This window comes from Microtus pennsylvanicus, chromosome 20 (assembly GCF_037038515.1).
Source record: "Microtus pennsylvanicus isolate mMicPen1 chromosome 20, mMicPen1.hap1, whole genome shotgun sequence".
Lineage (NCBI taxonomy): Eukaryota > Metazoa > Chordata > Mammalia > Rodentia > Cricetidae > Microtus > Microtus pennsylvanicus.
In genome coordinates, this window is record NC_134598.1 from 3,238,635 (window position 1) to 3,257,253 (window position 18,619).

Sequence of the window (18,619 nt, forward strand, 5' to 3'; positions counted from 1 at the left end):
TCACAGATAGCAGTCTCATTCCGGTTACTGCAGAAAAGTGGAAAGAATAACAAGGAAGCTGCTGTAATAAAGGCAGAAAAAGAGCACAGGTGCAGCAGCCATGGACTAAACAGTGATTAGATCACAGGTGCTGGAGCGTGGGATAGGCAGTGATTAGATCATTTTTTAAAATGCATCTTGACCGTATAGCACCTGTTGGAAAGTGTGAAGAACTGACGTTGACATCTAAAGAGAATGATTACATTCTTCCTGAGATAATGTAAAAATAATGATGTCCTTTACTGAAACGGAGAGGACCATTGGAAGAGTAAACTTAGGGTAAGCATGGAAATCACAAGGTTGGATTTGACCATGCTAAATTCAAGGCACTTTGAGAGAGTCAGTGGAGAGTTGGGTAGGTCAGTCTGGCGTTGGAGTGAGAAAGGTCTGGATTGGGGAGCTGATTTGGGAGAGCCAGTTTAATAGCTAGAATTACTACTGCCATGATAAGACCAAAATGAAAAACCACCAAAGGCTCTCAAGCATGGTGTTATCTGACCAACAAAAGGTGGTTTCATGTGGGTTACTGTGTTGAGAAAGAGCTGCTGAAGGGAAGTGTTTTGACCACAGCAATGAAGCTGATGTTTTAAGCAAAAGTCATGGCAACTGGGAGCAGTGGGGGCAAGCAGTTATGAGATTTTTTAAAAAAATAAATCTCAACTGTAGATCTGCTGGGGGAGATTTTGGAGCCTAAAGAAAAGTATTACATTTTGTCCTTAGATCATGTAAATATAGTAATTCACTTAGTTAGCTGAAAAAGCTTGAGGAAATGCAGATTTTGTATCTCAAAAGCTGTGTAAGAAAACCTAGTTAGTATTACTATTGCTGTGATAAACGTCATGACCAAAGCAACTTGGGGAGGAAAGGGTTTATCTGGCTTATACTTCCATGTCACTCTGATCATCAGAGGGAATCAGAACAGAAACTTAAGCAGGGCGGAAATCCTGCTGCAGGAGCTGATGCCGAGGTCATGGAAGGGTACTGCTCCATGGCTTGCTCTCCACGTCTTGCTCAGCCTGCTTCTTTTTAAAAAACCATCAGTGCAGGGATGGCCCCACCCACAATAGAGTGGGCACTCCCCCATCTATCGCTAATTTAGAAAATGTCCTACAGCTGAATCTCATAGGTGCATTTTCTCAACCAAGGCTCCCCTCTCAGACGACTTCAGCGTGTGTCAAGTTGACATAAAACTGGCCAGCACACCTGGTATGTCAGGAAATCAACCCACTGTTGAAGACTGGAAAGATTCAGTCTTTTAATGATAGAAAATTTTCCAAATTACATTATGAGTTCATTACAATCTCAATAAAAGTTCCAAAGGGGATTTTTGCGAAGTATTACAAGCTAATTTTAATTACGGAAATGACTCCCAGGCATGGGCAGTTCACTGGATTTATAGTATCGGGCAGGAATCTCCTCCTATTAAGAGGGCCTTGATTTCAATTAGACAGCTGTTGGTTACCTACAAAATGATGGTGCCGCCTCTGCACCACTGGAGATACCAAGCATTGATATAGGTCTCTCTGGCTTTACACCCAGCAAAGAATATTGCTTTTCTACCCTTGGCAGCCTGCAGAACATCTTCTGAGGGCCAGTCCTTAAAGAAGAGGTTTCCAGGTCAGTCCCAGCCTGATTCCTCCAAGCCCATATCTGAAGTATGTGGTATAATCAGCAATAGGATTTTTTTCTTCAAGTTCTAGGAAGAAGCCCAGGGAAATAGCAACAGCCTATATTGGTCTGGGAGTCTTTTGAACCATCCTTATCAGCAGTTGAAGGGAGGCCTCCCGTGTCTAGCACTGGGGTTTTTGTTATGGCCTGTGGAGGAACATTACTGCCTGTGTGATATGGGATATTTACTCCTGCCCTTTTCTTAAACCTACTGTATTCCCAAAGATATGTGTAGCTCTAACCTCTCAACAAAGAAGTTTCTTTTTGAAGCGGATCGAGGCTACTATAGAGATTTGCATCTGGTCAAAATGTACAGAATAAGTAATGGTGAGGTACCAAGCTCCAATTGATACATCTACTACAGGGCGTGGAAAGAATATTAAAGCCATAGGACCAGGGCACTTACTGCTCTATAGTGTCTACCCATGAAATCTCAACAATATGGTTCCTAAATGACTGGCATAATGACACCAGTCTCCATGTCATTGTGTATGTAGGGGGGGCGGTTTTTATAAGGCTCCACCCCCACATGAAGAGCAATAGATAATCAATTCTACAGAAGTAGGATCAATCTGATAGGTTATTCAATCCCAAAGGGTCAGCCCGAAACATACATTCATATAAGCAACACCAAAGGGGCTCAGTAAGTTTTACACACACACACACACACATGCACGCACACACTTAGTATTTGTGCAACCCCATGTTTTGAATATATAAAAACAATTCTAGCTGTGTTCCACAGAGCAGAGGCCAAGGTGGTGATTCTTGTCTGAGCCTTTATTGAAACATGCTTTTATGAGAAGCAGGAGGAGAGGAGAAGCATAGGATGCTGGAAGGCTAAGCAGGAAGCTGGGCTAGATGGAGCCTTGCTCACTCTACCCTTCAGAGATGTTGTGGGGCTCACATTGCATCAGAGGGAGTCTCTGTGTCTGCTTGCTATCTACCCAGTATACTCCACACACTATCCCCAGGATGGGGGTGGGTAACCATTTCTCTCTTTGACCAATAACTCCCCAGAGAAAAGAGCTGTTTTCCCCTGTCACCTCTAGCTGCATCATAAAAGATGACCTGGAAGAAGCAGGTCTTTTGTGTGCCCCCAATGACACCCTTCCATACAAAGATGCACACACATATATACCACATGCATACACACCCATGCGCTCACATGCTCACATGCAAAAGAGCAAAGAACTCCAGATACTTATAAAAAAAAAACTGGCAATACTATTAATCTAGAGACAGGACCAAGGTTAGAAGGTATTAACAAAATGGGTGTGATCTTTAAATTAGATTTTAAAACAATATTTTATTACTTCTATACTTGAATCAAAGCTTTTAAGAAAGAAGAATATACATTTTTCTCTAAGAAAAGGCTTCATTACTCCACTTCATCATCTTCTTGATTTATTTGTATGCTTATTAACCTGAAAGTTTATCAAAGGAGAACATGATAAAATGTCAGTGAGGCTTTAAAAGGGTTTATATTTCTTAGGTCAAGAGAATTACACAACATTCCAGGCAGATGTTATTCGAATATTCTGCTTAAGAATAATGTGTTCACTCACAGACCGGTGTGTGAACCATGTAAAATATACACAGATATGCACTTCATCCCAATGAGGAGACACTGTCCGCTCTCCCATTCCTCTCTGATTTTCATCAAGGGCTCTTAGTTCGAATGACTTCAGGAAGATATTAAAGCAACATGCCAATTAATGTCCTTTTCTGCCAAAAATTAGAAAAGAATTGGATACTCATTTTCTACCTTCTGATACATTATGAAAACTCACTTTACATCTTATTTGTTTTGTTTGCTGGTTTGCTAACAGCCAATATTACTTGCTATTTAGGAAGCCCTCCCCCCTTTTTCAAATAGTCCACATAACCATTGGATGGAATTTTATGCAATACCATGGTTTCAGATACCATATGTGGGCTGGTGAGTTCTCATTTGGATACTGTATTTAGCTGCCTGGTTGGCCTTTCAATCTTAATGTCTTCAATGAGCATCCCTAAAAAGAACTCTTTTTCCTTCCCATCTCACCTCAAGTACACCTGCTCCTTCTCCATCCTCATTTGGGTCATTTCTTGATGGAGGAGGGTCATATGTCTATTGGTTAATAAAGAAACTGCCTTGGCCTTTAATCAGACAGAAAATTAGGTAGGCGGAGTAAACAGAACAGAATGCTGGGAGAAAGAAGCCGAGTCAGGCAGACGCCATGCCTCTCCTCTCTGAGATGGAAGCAGGTTAAGAATCTCCCTGGTAAGCCACCAGAGCATGGTGCTACACAGATTATTAGAAATGGGTTAATCAAGATGTGAGAATTAGCCAAGAGGCTAGAACTAATTGGCCAAGCAGTATTTAAAAGAATACAGTTTCTGTGTAATTATTTTGGGTGTAAAGCTAGCCATGCGGGAGCTGGGCGGCAGGAAGTGGCCCACTGCTCCACACTACAATTTCTTATGCCAAATATATGGTCAATATTTGATTTCTTAGTCTCTCTGTGTCTGTCTCCTTCCCTCCCTCCCTATTTTCCTCCCCTCCCCCTCCCTTTGTCTCTTTCTCTCTCTCCCTCTGTATGTGAGCAGTTGTTGGTTCCCTGGAGATAGCATTATAAACAGTTGTGAACTGCCCAGCATGAGTGCTAGGACCTGAATTCAGATCCTCTGCAAAAGCAGTATTTACTTTTCATATGGGGCTCTGTCCTGTCAGCAAACAATGTTGCTATTGTGATATTGAGCTAATGCAACTGCTCTCTTTCTTCATTCATTCACTTCCCACTGCACACACCAGGCAGCGAAATCTTTTAAAAGTGTAAATCAGAGCATTGAATTTTTTCAGGTAAAATCCCAAGCAGCCTTCCATATACAATCTTAACAGTGGCCTTTAGAAATAATGAGAACTGTTTGGTGCCGTCGTTCCAGCTCATTCCAAATGCCCTTTCTCTTGCTGTTTTCTGGCTCCGCAGGGCTTCTGTGGGTCCACTGCATAGGCCAACCCAGGTGGTTTTGAAAGCTCTTGGTCATTCAGGTTGTTGTCTGATATCTATTTCTTGGAGATGAATTTAGATTCAGCGTCCCTTCCTCTGTGTTACCTTGGTTCTTCATATTTACCACCTCTGGTGTTTTTCTTGTTCACTCATTCACATTCAAACCTCTCAGAACTACAGACCCTCTGCAGGTCATACTCTTGACATAGTCAGAGATAGGCCTTAATACTCACTAGACAGATGAATAGATGGATGAATGCAGAGAAGTAAAAGGAACTGAGAGAGACATACTGGCTATAACCTTTGTCTCTACGGCATGTGATCTCCCTGTCTACTTAGTGTTCAAACAAGAGTATCACGTGACTAAGCAGTAAACTGTGTGGTATTGATTGCAAGTGAGAAAAGAGTTCAGAACAGAGTGTGGGAAATGCAGAGACCTACGCTCTGGGCCTTTCTTCCAGTATTTGCATGTGGCTCTAGTATGCAAATCATTAACTGAATGTATAGACTTTCCATTCCCATCGCTGTGGTTGCAGCAGGAGTTAAACAATGCTAGAACTGATGGTAGCTTCGGTATAAACTGCTTGTCCAGCCAACATTTTCCCAGTGCCTTTGTGTTTGTGTATGTTTTAAGTCTTTCTGACACTCCTCAGTAATTGAAGCTAACTTCTGCCCTCCTTAAACAGCAACAAAACTATGTCTAGTGATACAGTTTTCAGTTGAAAAGCAAGGAAGGACTGAAGAGTCTGCCTTAGCGAAAGAGAGGAGCCCAGGAGTGGAAGCTGGGTGATACTCACCACCTCTTCTCCTGGAACAACTTGAACACAGTCAAGAGGCCAAGGCCCACTGCCTCTGCTCAGATAAATGGCTGGAACAGCACAAGCAGTACTTCTTCCCTGTGGTTGTGCAGTGTCTGAAATTCTCAGCTTTGAAATCCTTAATCATGCTGGGTTCATGGTAATCTGCTCTCTTCTCTCAGAGATGCCTCTTGAACTCAGCTACTTTCCTGATGTGGGATTCCTTTCTGTATGCTGTGAATACCATTAGTTAATAAAGACCTGGCTTGGCATGGTAGGGTAGAACAGAGGTAGGCAAGGAAAACTAAACTGAATGCTGGGAGAAAGAAGGGCAGAGTTAGAGAGAAGCCATGTAGCCCCACCGGAGATAGACACCGGAACTTTACCCAGTAAGCCATAGCTTTATGACAATATACAAATTAGTGGAGATGGGTTAATTTATGAGTTAGCCAGAAATACACTTAAGCTATTGGCCAAACAGTATTGTAAAGAATATGGTTTCTGTGGCATTATTTTGGGGCTGAGCAGCTGGAAACGAACAAGTAGCCGCATACAACACTTTTTACTTACAGAAAGATCCCCCAGAGACACTGGAAGACGATTGGCTTTCTCATTTTCTAACATCCCAACTGTCCCACTCCATGCAACTTCAAAGGCCATCTGTGCACGCTGAGGGGTATCTGTATTGCATCTTATCAGGAAAGCCAACATTCCAGTGGGATTTCATTCATGACTTAATAAAATAAAACCTAAAATAAAGAACCTATGCAACCAGAATCACTTACTGTCCTCCGACCAAAACCCAATTGTTAAAAGAAGAGAGATTGGGGGGGGTGCAATTAGTTATAGTTTAATTACTCTTTTGTGGCATATCATCATAAAATATAAGACATAACTTTTTAAAACCAGGGCTGGAAACATTTCCTTTTATTTATAATGAAGCAGATGGGAACAGGTGCAGAGACCTACAGCCAGACATTACAAAGAGAGGGAGAGAAGAGTAAGAGAGGGAAGGAGGGAAGAAGGAAGGGAAGGAAGGAAAGAGAGAGAAAGGGAGGGAGGGAAGGAGGGAGGGAGGAAGTGTTCTTGGAACACACAGCTCTTACTGGTGTGTCTCCAAAAGTCCTTCCCCTTAGAGCTCGGGGAACCCTGAGGAAGAGGAGGCAACAAGAATGTAAGAGCCAGAGCAGGCAGAGGACACTGGGAAAGCAAAGTCCTCTAGATGCACTGAGCAGGCTTATGTGAGCTCACAGAGACTGAAGGAGCAAGCACAGAGCCTGCACAGGTCTGCACTAGGTCCTCTGTGTATATATTTTAGCTTTCAGATTAGTATTTTTATAGAACTCCTAAGTGTATAAATGAGTGGGTCTCTCACTCTAGTGCCTGCACTTAGGACTCTTTTCCTCGTGTTGGGTTCCCTTGTCCAGCCTCAATGTGGCGGTTTTTGTTTTAGTTCATTATGTTTTATTTTGTCTTGTTTGGTTGTTATCTCTTTTTTTTTTTTTTGATGAGACACTTGTGTGATCTTTTATTTTTTTCATTTCTATTTTTTTTAATTAATTTATTTATTTATTAAAGATTTCTGTCTCTTCCCCGCCACTGCCTCGCCTTTCCTTCCCCCTCCCCCAATCAAGCCCCCCTCCCTCATCAGCCCAAAGAGCAATCAGGGTTCCCTGCCCTGTGGGAAGTCCAAGTACCACCCACCTCCATCCAGGTCTAGTAAGGTGAGCATCCAAACTGCCTAGGCTCCCACAAAGCCAGTACGTGCAGTAGGATCAAAAACCCATTGCCATTGTTCTGGAGTTCTCAGTAGTCCTCATTGTCCGCTATGTTCAGCGAGTCTGGTTTTATCCCAGGCTTTTTCAGACCCAGGCCAGCTGGCCTTGGTGAGTTCCTGATAGAACATCCCCATTGTCTCAGTGTGTGGGTGCACCCCTCGCTGTCCTGAGTTCTTTGCTCGTGTTCTCTCTCCTTCTGCTCCTGATTTGGACCTTGAGATTTCTGTCTGGTGCTCCAATGTGGGTCTCTGTCTCTGTTTCCTTTCATCGCCTGATGAAGGTTAATATTCAGGAGGATGCCTATATGTTTTTCTTTGGGTTCACCTTTTTATTTAGCTTCTCTAGGATCACTAATTATAGGCTCAATGTCCTTTGTTTATGGCTAGAAACCAATTATGAGTGAGTACATCCCATGTTCCTCTTTTTGGGTCTGGCTTACCTCACTCAGGATAGTGTTTTCTATTTCCATCCATTTGCATGCAAAATTCAAAATGTCATTGTTTCTTACTGCTGAGTAGTACTCTAATATGTATATATTCCATACTTTCTTCATCCATTCTTCCATTGAGGGGCATCTAGGTTGTTTCTGGGTTCTGGCTATTACAAACAATGCTGCTATGAACATAGTTGAGCATATACTTTTGTTGTATGATAGGGCATCTCTTGGGTATATTCCAAAGAGTGGTATTACTGGGTCCAGGGGTAGGTTGATCCCGAATTTCCTGAGAAACCGCCACACTGCTTTCCAAAGTGGTTGCACAAGTTTGCATTCCCACCAGCAATGGATGAGTGTACCCCTTTCTCCACAACCTCTCCAGCAAAGGCTATCATTGGTGTTTTTAATTTTAGCCATTCTGACAGGTGTAAGATGGTATCTTAAAGTTGTCTTGATTTGCATTTCCCTGATCGCTAAGGAAGTTGAGCATGACCTTAAGTGTCTTTTGGCCATTTGAACTTCTTCTGTTGAGAATTCTCTGTTTAGCTCAATGCCCCATTTTATAGTTGGATTGATTAGCCTTTTACAATCTAGTTTCTTGAGTTCTTTATATATTTTGGAGATCAGACCTTTGTCAGTTGCGGGGTTGGTGAAGATCTTCTCCCAGTCAGTGGGTTGCCTTTTTGTCTTAGTGACAGTGTCCTTTGCTTTACAGAAGCTTCTCAGTCTCAGGAGGTCCCATTTATTCAATGAGGCCCTTAATGTTTGTGCTGCTGGGGTTATATGTAGGAAGTTGTCTCCTGTGCCCATGTGCTGTAGAGTACTTCCCACTTTCTCTTCTATCAGGTTCAGTGTGTTCGGGCTGATATTGAGGTCTTTAATCCATTTGGACTTGAGTTTTGTGCATGGTGATAGATATGGATCTATTTTCATTCTTCTACAGATTGACATCCAGTTGTGCCAGCACCATTTGTTGAAGATGCTTTCTTTCTTCCATTGTATACTTTTAGCTTCTTTATTGAAAATCAGGTGTTCATAGGTTTGTGGGTTAAAGTCAGGTTCTTCTATTTGATTCCATTTGTCGACTTCTCTGTTTTTATGTCAATACCAAGCTGTTTCCAATACTGTAGCTCTGTAATAGAGTTTGAAGTCAGGGAAATCAGTTGCCTTCCTATACACTAAGGATAAGGAAACAGAGAGGGAAATCAGAGAAGCATCACCTTTTACGATAGCCACAAATAGCATAAAATATCTTGGGGTAACTCTGACCAAGGAAGTGAAAGATCTATTTGACAAGAACTTTAAGTCTTTGAAGAAAGAAATTGAAGAGGACACCAGAAAATGGAAGGATCTCCCTTGTTCTTGGATTGGGAGGATCAACATAGTAAAAATGGCAATCCTACCAAAAGCAATCTATAGATTCAATGCAATCCCCATCATAATTTTTCACAGATCTGGAGAAGACAATAATCAACTTTATATGGAAAAACAAAGAACCCAGGATAGCCAAAATAATCTTATACAATAAAGGATCATCTGGAGGCATTACCATCCCTGACTTCAAACTCTATTACAGAGCTACAGTATTGAAAACAGCTTTGTTGTTATCTCTTAAGAGCCCATTCTTTTCTAAAGAGAGATAGAAAGGGAGTGGGTTCCAGAGGAGAGCAGAGTGGAGAGGAACTGTAAGGAGTAGAGGGAAGGAAAAACTCTATTGAAGGCATGTGATATGAGAAAAGAATCTGTTTTAAGTAAAAGGTGGGGGGAGGGGAAGCAACTGCTTCTTTCAGAATCATCAACAAGGAAACAAGACTCACGGATTATACTCAGAGGAAAATCGAACTATCTCCTTCTGAATGTCACAAAGGTCCTACTACCGGAGGCAGGTAACAGTGAAAAAGCCAGTTCTGAAAACTGGAGTTCAAACACAGATTAGGGTTTGAATGTGGGACATCTCCTACAGGCTTGAGTGTCTGAACACCTGATTCCCCAGCTGGTGGCACTGTCTGGCGAGGTTCTGGGACCTTTGGGACAGGAGCCCTGGCTGGCAGATGAACTCGGGCCACAGAGGCTAGGCCTTATGAGTTATAGTCCATTTACTTCCAGCCTGAGCTGTTTGCTGGTAGCTGGGATGTGACCAGCTGTCTTAAGCTATCTTTGTCATGCCTTTCCCACCATGGTGGACTGTATTTCTGAACTGTGAACTATGAACTTTATGAACCAGAATAGATCCCTCCTCTCTTGTTTCTGCCAGATATCTAATCACAACGGCTGTCGATTGCCTTGGGCGGGCCACTTAGTCTAGGGTTAGTAGCCCGCCTGGCAGGTCAGTTATTCCAGGGTCACGGAGAGGCACTACCTGGAAGATATGGGCTAGGAGACAGGAAGAAGGCCATGCAAAGTTTGTCAGAGCCTCCGTTTATTAGGGACGAGATACAACCTTTTATAGGGTAAGGAGTTGGGGGGATGGGCACAGGGTTCTGGGCTCTTGCCGCGTGGTTCACGTTGGTCACATGGTCCTCGTTGGTCACGTAGGCAGGAGGTTATCTTCGGTCAAGTCACAGTAGGCCTGGCTCACCTAGCTCCCTAGATAGTTTGGAATGTGGGGTGGGTTCCGCTAACAGATAGCTCTCATTAACAGCCAATTTGGGTGTGGGGTAGGCTCTGTCAATAGAACCATTCTTAACACAATTAGGGGTGTGGGGTTCTCTGCAGACTCCCCAGGGTGATGGTTCCTGTAATGATTTTAGGAGGAAATTGGCTCCTGACAGATCCCCCTTTCTTTTATAAAGACAGGCAGCTATTAAGTGAAGGGCATCAGGTCAGAGTCCAACCATGGTGTCAGATCTAAAGGAGAAGGAACTGGGACAAGGAGAGACCCTCCTCTCGAATGGTGAAGCAATTTACCTCTCCTGGGAACAGAGGGGTGCCTTATGATTCTTAGGTCTAGTGGGGACCAGGTCTTTATCCCCCTTACCCGTCCTAGGATTCCCAGTATCCTGTCTTAGGTTGGGGGATTTTCTGCCACAAGTCACCCGTCCTTGGAGCTCCTCAAATGAAAGGTATCTAGCGAGATTTAAAATAAACAGATCACAGGGAGTCCTGTCTTAGGCTATGTGGAGGGCACTCCTCGTGCCTGGCACCATGCCATTGTTGAGCCGGCCAGTACAGCCTCTGTATGGTGTGCTGTTCAGGCGAGGATCCACACTAACTCCCGTCATTGGGCCCCTGTGTCTATCACTAATGAAAAGGCTGTGAGTAGCTCCTCAAACAAAATATAATGATATAATTTTGGGCACCAATAACTCCATCTTCCAGACAAGAAGAAAGGGCATTTTCCAAACCCAGTATTCACCTTTTAATCTGGCCTTAGGTATCCTCCGTCCTAAATGCCTACTCCACAATAAGATTATGAGTGCTGCCTGCCAATAATTAGGGCAGTGTAAAAGGGATCTAAATCTAAAATTTTTAACATATGCATTAAACCCAAACATTTTAAAGCGTGTGTCAGACTTTTCTCAACATCTATAAGCAGTTATAAGTATCATTAGATCAATTGCAGTAAGAGCACAATGACATACATTGTTGTTATTAAATACCACCAGTTCCAGTCTCTGAGCAACAGTGACAGGAACCCTAATCTTTCCCCTTCTTAAGTGAAGAGAGGTTAATATTTTAATTAAAATGAGTTTTGTGTCCCAAACATTAAAACTGTCTGATGTTTAGTACGCATCAGAAGCAACTCAGCATTTGTGCTTTAGGGCAGGTGGGATTCCTGAGTGAGGTGAGCTGGGTTCAGCTATCTGAAGCAGCACATCCTGGCACTTATCTCAGGCTGGTCTCCCTGGACTCTCTAGGGGCAGAATTGACACCCTGCAGAGTGGTGTAGCAGGTTGTGTTATCAGGCACTCCTCTCCTTGGGGGCAGGAAAGGCCGGACCAAGGACCTCTCCCCAGTCTCCTCTGGAACTCCTCTGTGGGATGTCCGCAGCCTCGACAGCATCAGATCCAGCTTTTATTTTCTTTCTGTGAAAAAAGCATAAACATATCCTCGACCCCAAATATAAATAGGTCGGGGTTTTTTTTTTTATAATGCATTGCAAGGGCTTTTCCACCTTGCCTTAGCAAAGGTTAGCTTGGTGTTATCACGCCAGATCCATTTGCATCAGGATCTGCTTGCAACTTTTTATGAGTTGCTTTCAAGGAGCCTTGTTACACTCCACAATTTCTTTTTTATTAGCCATATATGCAGCTCTTCCATTGGAAAAGCCATTTGTAAAATTTAGCATAAAATCCTTTAAGGGATTTTTTGCTATAACATTAGCAAAATACAGTTGTGTGAATTGTAGCAATGATCTGGGAAAAGATTGTTTTTGCCTTTGAATTGAGTAAAGGCAATTGTCCAGGAATCAGTCTTAAAATTATCAATGAATCTAGTGTTTAGTATAAGAAACATTGATCATAGTCAATATTTTGTAAAGCCATTTTCCAGCTTTTATCCTGCCCTTTTGTATGAGACAGGCTTTAAATTAAGAGTTTAATATCTTAACTGGCAAAACTGAGAAGGTTTAGCCATAAACAGCATTTTTTATAAAACTGTTGTAGAATAAGTTTTACATTTAATATACACATTTGCCATAGCTGAATTATAATTAATATGCTGTGTTTGTTGATTATTGTATACTTTACCTGTTTGAGTACCTGTTAGGCAGCTTTAAGCTCTCTATTGGAAACTGTTTTTTGTAAGAATTTTACCTAGCAGCTCAAGGTCTTCCATAAGAATATTATAACTAGGGCTTTAACCATTGTATATCTAATTAAAAGTTTTTAAGCTATCCTCCTCTTAAGTTTTAAGTCTGCCTTGCAGATAGGAAAATGGAAAAAGGAAGCATTTTTTAACTAATAATGCTGGCCTCATTAGACACCAACATGTAGAAGAATGAAAATAAATCTATATCCATCTCCATGTACAAAACTTAAGTTTAAATGAGCCAAAGGCCTCAGCATATAAAAATTATGTTGAATCTCACAGAGAAAAATTTTTGAAGCACACTTTGCCACATTTCAAACACAGCCTCAGTGGCATAAACATTTGGAGAAACCATAAATCTCCTGAACTGAGAAACTTTTGTATAACAAGGCTATAGAGTGGGAAAAGATCTTTACTTATCATAAATCCATTCCAAAAATATATGAAGAACTCAGGAAATTAGTTATTAAAAATTTTAATCCCAAAAAATATTTGTTATAGACCTAAACTGAAAACTCTCAGACGAACTTAAAAATGACTGAGACACTTAAAAAATGTCCAAACATAACAACCTTTAGCCCTCAGAGAAATGCAAACCAAAACTCTGAGATTTTACCTTATCCTTGTAGAAATGACCAAGATTAAAAATTATTGTTAACAATTTATGCTTAAGAAAATGTGGGTAAAGAAAAAACTTTATTGCTGAAAGTGTAAACTGGTGCTGGAAGTGCATATTGGCACAGCCACTTTTGGATCATACCTAGTATTGAAAATCCTGGATGAATCCAGACTCTCCCAGCAGGAAGAGAAAAATCAAAAATCCAGGGCTAGCTGCTTCAGCCCTAGGAACTGCCCTAGGAACCAGCTGAAGACAAAGCCAGACCTTAACCTGGAAAAACAGGTTTTCCAGCTGTAATTATCATAGTACTGTTTTAGGAACTAGCGGATTACAACCTTGGGAGTGGTCCCGAGGCAGGAGAGCTGTCTTCCTGCAACCACCACAGGATTTTTGAAATTTATGACCCTCCCGGACCACTGGGCTGTGGTCCCTTTCCTCAAAAATTCTTTCTCCTGGTCCTTGGGGGTCGAACATCCTCCCCCACCAACCAAGGCCACGTGTGTGACCTCAGCAAGGATGGTCTCCGGGCCCTGCCATCCCTAGACCCGAGTGAGAGTCTCCCCAGCACTGAGGGACCCTCATTCGGTCTATTTTTTAAAATTAGGCAAATATCTACCTCAAAATTTAGCAATATTTCTTTTGGGCCTAAATACAAAGATGTTTGACCAAACCACAAGGACACGTGCTCAGCCATGCCCATAGCAGAACCATTTTATCATAGCCTAGAATCTGAAAATAACCCAGATGTACCTCTTTTACATCTAGGATAAATGAGACATCATCCTTTTAAATATCCATGAATACCATAAAATATCTTGGAGTAACTCCAAGCAAGCAGGACAGAAGTTTTGGGTCCCATCATCTCTGCCTGTGAAGGCGGAAATGTTTTTTATTTTTAACCATTATCAATTGTTAGAGTATAACTCTGGCCCTTGATAAAGTTAATTAAGAGGCCTGAGTCTCAGCATTTTACCTTGAAGCCACACCTAGCAGCAGGAAAGGACCTCAAGCTGAAACCCAAGAGCGGGCCGTACAAATGGAAAAACTTGTATAATAACTTTAAATCTTGAAAGATCCCCTACTTTCTTGCGAAAGCAGAAGAAACACAGCAAAAATGACAATTTCACTGAAAGCAGTTTACAGATTCAGTGTAAATGTCCATTAAAAATTATAGCAACATTTCTCACAGAACTCACAGATTTAATGTTAATGTTCATTAAAACTATAGCAAAACTTTTCACAGAACTCAAAAGAACAATATAGAACTCAAAAAAACAATCTCCAACCTTATACAAAAGAAATAAAAACTCAGGATAGCCTAAACAATTCTAAAAATCCTCTGAATATATCACAATCTTTGATTTTAAAACTTTCCTACAGAAACACAGTGATGAAATTAATCTACCTTAGATATAAACTTATACATCTACAAACTAAAGATTTTTGACCAAGAAGCAAGATTTTTAAAATGGAAAAGAAGCATATTTACTGTCCTAAATGAAGCTGCAGCTTTTTGAATCTAGATTCCTGTATAGCAAATCTGCCTGTCAGCTTTTGCTCCATATGGCAGGGGGTTAAAGACATAGGCTCTCTAGCCCTAGCAGCCAGCCTGCTTGGCAGGCATAGCTGTGTGGATTGTACCCTAACTTCTCGAGGGACTCCCTTTTGAGTCCACAAGCAAACACATAAAGCAAACACATGAAGTAAACACATGAATCTCTGTTTTTGACTCTTACTCCTCTCTCCCTGAGTGATTGATTAAATTCCTGTATGAATTTCTCTTCCCTTGAAAGTCCCATATCTTTTTGGACGACGGTGAGCCTGCGCCTACCTTGTCCTGCAGATCTGTCCGAGTTCTACAGCCACAGAACCTTCTCTTTTCTTCTTGTTCTCCCGGGACCGCGCGTTGTCGTCCGATAGTTGACCAAGCTCCGAGTCGCTGGTTCGGGCGCCACTGTCGATTGCCTTGGGCGGGCCACTTAGTCTAGGGTTAGTAGCCCGCCTGGCAGGTCAGTTATTCCAGGGTCACGGAGAGGCACTACCTGGAAGATATGGGCTAGGAGACAGGAAGAAGGCCATGCAAAGTTTGTCAGAGCCTCCGTTTATTAGGGACGAGATACAACCTTTTATAGGGTAAGGAGTTGGGGGGATGGGCACAGGGTTCTGGGCTCTTGCCGCGTGGTTCACGTTGGTCACATGGTCCTCGTTGGTCACGTAGGCAGGAGGTTATCTTCGGTCAAGTCACAGTAGGCCTGGCTCACCTAGCTCCCTAGATAGTTTGGAATGTGGGGTGGGTTCCGCTAACAGATAGCTCTCATTAACAGCCAATTTGGGTGTGGGGTAGGCTCTGTCAATAGAACCATTCTTAACACAATTAGGGGTGTGGGGTTCTCTGCAGACTCCCCAGGGTGATGGTTCCTGTAATGATTTTAGGAGGAAATTGGCTCCTGACAAACGGCACCGTAATTGACACACTTGAAATAACAACAAATTGAAGAGAATCATTGCAATCAGACTGCCTGGTTTACTCACATGGAAAGAGCACCGTGTAGAAAAGATGGTACCTATAGCAAAACTTGAAGCCATGGGCACTGGGCTCTACTGTGGGGCAAGCCAGGCTTCTGGGTTGTAAAGGGGAGGAAATACTGCACAAACCAAAATTTTACCAAATGAAGAAAAGGATACATTTATAATTGCATATGCAATTGGTGCTCTTTAAGCTACAAAAGAGTTCATTTAGATACCATATGGTATCGATGTCTCACTTAGTGTTATTCATCAAAGAGGAGTACTCCACAGGCATCATCTTGGATCTTCCATAAGAAACCAGCTGGCCATGGCCCACAGTTCATTATTTAACCTGTTAGCCCCAGTTTCTCTGGTCGGAGACTATAAATTGTCAACCTGATAATCATTTCATCTAACTTGGTTAGCAGTGAACTTCTATACAGACACAGGTAGATCTGTATCTGTATTTAAACAATGTTTCCCAGCCTTCCTGGTAGAAGTAACCAACGAGAAATCACTTCAAATGAAAGGAATTAGCCTGGGGGATGTGACCCTTCTTCAGTCTCCCTCCTCCTATCCAGAGCAGGGCTGTGCTGGGTCCAACAGCAACCGAAAGGTACCTTGAGGTCGACTTGAGGATGAAAAGTACCCACCGAAGATGATGGAATAGAGAGAGTCTGGGTCCTTGCTGTCGATAGAGCCACCATAGCAGCCCCCAGGCTTTCTTTACTTTCCTAGGGGTGATTGGGTAGGGGTAATAGGAAATCAAATTCAAGGTCTTATCTACACTAGACAAGTACCTGACTACTAAACTACATTTCTACTCCTCCATGCTTCTTTCTCACATGGAATAAAATACAATATTATTTTGACTATGTGAGTCTTTTTATATGTAAATCCAATATACTTACAATTTATAGATAGTTTCATAATTCCCATTAAGCAGAAGAGAAACGAGAGAGGATGTATTGGGGGACACTTCACGAAAATGAAATACTGTCTCACTGTAATGAGCCTGTGAAATAGGCTCCGGTAACTTTGCTTTAATGTTGTAGAAAGCTGTAAAGACTTGAGGTGCTGTGTCATTCCCTTCCTTCCTCATGCAGTCCCACACCTTAGTGTAAGGTCCCCAAGGTCTGTGACTGTCATTCTCGGAGGGCCAGCAGAATCCTCTGAACCTACAATCGGTAGTCATGAGATCCTCGGTAAGACCTAGAGAGAAGAAAAGTGCCCACGGAGACTGGCCCAGAGAACAGGGAGGTCCCTGACTCTCAGCTTCCTTAGGGTGAGTAACAGCTACAGCTGATGGCAAAGGAAGGTCTTAGAGTTGTCTGGATGAAACTTGTGTGCCCAGCATGGAGAATTCTGGGACATTGTGCACACATAACATATTCATCGGAGAAGTGGTATGCTGAGGTGATTGGAAATGATCCAAGGAGAAAAGGAAGCTGGTATTTCTATCCTAAGTCTAGCTTGGAGGTCCATGTGGGGTGTTTTTCTTTGTTTAACTTGAAGGTTCCTCCTCACGAGAGACTTGCAGAAGATGCACACGTCGCTTGCACATGCTTTAAGGCAGGCTTGCACAAAGATGGGATGAGGGTTTCTGTCATCTAGTGGCACATCTCTGTCCTACAGATGGAAAGTATTGTGGACAAATTAAAAAAAGAAACATTTTTAAAACTAAGTCCTGTGTTGCTGCTGGTGTGCAAAAATGGATTGGATGGTGTCTAGTTGGGGGCCCTGCAGAGGAACTTTGAGTAACTGTCCCCAGAGTACCTCTATGAGCAGGATCACTGGGATGAAGTGTCGGCCACCCACATTTTTTCTTTCGTCTCAAGGGCAGGTGGACTCTTTGGTCAGTATCCAGGACAAGATGGGTGTGACTTCCTTGGCAATCCCAGAAGACTACACTTATCTTTGGGTAGAGGGACAGTTCCCACCCTGTCGGTAACCCCAGTGCTAGCTTTACCCTCAAGACAGAAACATTTTCAAAACGTCTTTTCCATTTCACTAGAAACCATAGGTGGATTTTCAAGGAAAGGTAGAAATAATTATGCCAACCTGTCAAATATTTTTAAAGATTAAAAACAAAATATTAAATATAAAGTGTGATTTTGTAAGATTCTGTCCTTCACAGGGCTAAATAATGGTCTTTAGAGAGAAAAAATTCATAAGCCAGTCATTTTAAAAACTGCACTTGCTTTTTGACCAGAAAGAGCTAAACATTTTGTCTTTAATATCAGTTTTCTTTAATTTGGTGTACAAGTCAACATAGCAGTTTATTTGTGTATGAAGCAATCCCTAAACTTCTATCATTAATTATCAGAAAACACAGCTCTGTGTAGCTGATGGATAACAAAAATATACCATGTCACCTTGGAACTCATTCTGAGAAACTGCAGGGAGAAGAAATTATACCAGTTCTGGGTTGTGTCCAAGACTAACCATCAAGGCTACATTTCATTGTCTTTCAACCATTGATTTTTCTCCCTGTAGATTACTTTTAGCTATAATAAACCAGCTAAAACAAGCTACATGAAAACCTTTTTATGGGGAGAGTATTAATTGAAATTTTATTTCTGCCTCATCAGTGTTTTTCATTAACCTTAAGTCATTTAACCATCCCCACCACTGGAGATGACTTAATTATAAAACGAGACTAACTGTATCTCCCTGTACTTCTTGCCCCACTGAGACTTTAAATCATGGAAGAAAAGTTGATTATTTCTGGAAATGGGCTTTCGGCAATCAGAGAACCATTTGCAGGAAAAAGCTAAATCCCTATCTTCATCCATACTTCAAATACAGTACAGGTGAAGCAATCTTTATATCCATGGAATGAAACTGTACGTTTCTAAGAAGAAACATTTTATAAACTTAAAGTGCTGTTGAGTTCCGATTATCATCTTAAATTCAAACAAAAGATTCTGGGCAAGAGACAGGTATAACTGCTGTCCAGGGAAAACCTTGGTGAGCCAGTCCTTCTTGTCCCAGGTTGTATCACTGAGGTCATAAGATAAAAAAATTAAAAA